General features: G+C 46.4%; 1 protein-coding gene across 2 annotated transcripts in view; it reads left to right on the top strand.

Annotated features, from left to right (window-relative positions):
- The window catches only part of LOC128012166 (disks large homolog 4), a 36,700-nt gene that overhangs the window by 29,907 nt on the left and 4,293 nt on the right, over positions 1 to 2,500 (top strand). The window lies entirely within an intron of this gene.

The raw sequence follows: 2,500 nt of genomic DNA on the forward strand, positions 1-2,500 counted from the left end.
GTGTGTGTGTGTGTGTGTGTGTGTGTAAGAGTGTGTGTGTGTAAGAGTTTTTCCACAAAGATAACCAGGTGATAAACCTGAAACAATAAGAAATGCAATGTTTCACTTTTCATGTGGATACTACAAACAGCCCGTTATTTACCTCAATAGCCCAATAACAATAAACAACAATAAATAAAATTAATCAAAATACAGATATATAATAATAATTTCATAATTATCATTTAATAATTTTCATGTACACACTTCAAACATTATGCAACATACTCAAATCCTACAAAGAACCTATGCAAGCTGCATGCAGTCTTATCTAAAAGCAGGAAACTACAGCTCCCTGAATGCTCTTATTAGGGAGCAACAATGAATGAGGAGAAAGCGTTTTCGGCGGTTACAGTACTCTTAATTTTCATATTCTCCATAACAAAGACCATCTCTAAAACTCTCGCAAAACGCCACAACGCTGATCAACATCACGGTCCTGGCCAGGGATCGTTGTGACTGAAAGGAACGCTTCCCAAAAGGACGCCCAACAGGAAGCTTTTATGGATAGGCGCACCAGTGCATCAGTGCACCCAATCCACCTGATTACCACACAGCTCTGCAGCGCACCTGTAGGGGAAGCACAAACACACACCAGACACGGCAGAGGAGATAATACGAAGTACAGCCGTGACACCAGGAAGTACGTTAAATACCGATCCGTGATTCATACTTTAACTCTATTGTAGCTCTGGTTTAAGGTAACCATTTGATTAAACATATAGATAAGAAATAATAGAACTTCACAAATGACAGAACTCCCCAGAAAACACAACACCTCCCACTTGAGTTCCTGATCTTATGATCCAGGCAACTTTCCAAAATCACTCAAAGGACCCCCCCTTAGTGACCATTTTTTTTTGTTTTTTTCACAATGTCCATGTGTAAGTGTATAATTAAGGTATGACATATGGAGGAGCAGCTTAGTCCAATGTCCAAGGCAATCACATCCCGTGGGCAGGTGTTTGATGTACTGTCCGGATATATGAGGTGTGGGATGTGCATGCTCTTTCTTTTTCATCTATGTGCAATATGATAGGCATGGTGGCAGCGCTAGGCTTACACCAACCAGCCAACAGGGGTAAGGGAGGTGACAGAGAGATGTTTGGGAAGAGGTGGATGTCATGGTAGATGAGTTTCATGAAATTGACGGCTCAAAGCATTTGGGTCAGCAATCCAGACGAGGTCGCAGATTTTGACGTTCCTTTCTGTCCGGTGCCACTTATGTCGAATTAATAGATTTGGGCCAGATAGTTCCCTCCTCTTTTCCCAGAACCAGTCCACACCGATTTGAATAGCCCTTAGACGACGCCAGGGATGGGACTCTAGGTCAAGCCCACTAGTATCTCCTCCAAGTGATGCTCGACCCAGTATGAGGGAGTTGGGTGTTAAAGTACTCCACCGAATCCTCCTGTTCTTGAGCTCTGGCATCGATTGGGCTTTCGTTTGTCAGGTTGGCTGCCTGATAAAACAGAGTTTGTAGCTCCCCCCATGTGAGAGACTCTGTAGCTCCTCTGATGCTCATGAGCGCTCTCTTCAAACGTTTCACAGCAGCTTCAGCAGCTCCATTCCTGCGGGGTGCATCTGCAGGGTGAAAATTCCACTTCCACTTAGTCTCATTCTTAGTGGGTGCATCTTCTATGGACACACCCTGCAGGCAAGCCAGATGTCAAAGCCGGCTTAGCACCATAGAATATGGTGCCTCTGTCGGACCATAATTTCCTTGAATGCCCCTCAGAGCAACAAAGTGGGAGTGTGCTTGGAGGAAGCTTTCTGTCAAGTGGTCATCGGTGAGGTCCACATGGATGGCTCTCGAGGCCATAAAACAGAAAATAATACCCCAGACCTTCCTTCTTGTTCTCCTTTTAACAGCGTCTTTCACCTCGAAGGGGCCAAAAAGGTAGAGGGTTGTATACTTGAATGGGCTTGCTCTTGCCTTGTCTGTAGAAGGGTAGAGGCAACACCTTCATGGTTTTCTTCATGTGCCTCCCTGGCCAGTAGGGTTGTGAGCCACGATTGGCATGGGATTAGCGTTACAGCCACTCTATCCTCATTCCAGCACTGAATTCTCCCTCCACAGAGCTAGAGTCCTGTCTTTTCCTCCTTCTGAACAACCAGGTGATCCAGGGTTGTATACCGGAACTCGACACCCTCTTGAGCTGCGAGAGTTAGATCTTTGAAATCTGTTGCTCTTTCTCCCACAGACAGGGAAGGTCTTGCCTCCCATTTTGGCCCGGACTGAGGCCTGGCTGTTTCCCAGCCAGATTTCTACTGCTCGTCTCATCCAGGCGATGGTCCCGCATAACCGTGCCAGTGAACTGAACCTTCGGGGGTCCACAAGGCGCACAAGCACAACACTGGTTGAGCCTGACCATTTCCTGGGCTGGGCTCCTGCTGTAACCAATGCTGAGAACCCCTTCCTCCGAAGTCCCCCTATCTCTTCAGCAACAAAGGGGTTGAT

Source organism: Carassius gibelio, chromosome B23, assembly GCF_023724105.1.
Source record: "Carassius gibelio isolate Cgi1373 ecotype wild population from Czech Republic chromosome B23, carGib1.2-hapl.c, whole genome shotgun sequence".
NCBI classification, from domain to species: Eukaryota; Metazoa; Chordata; class Actinopteri; order Cypriniformes; family Cyprinidae; genus Carassius; species Carassius gibelio.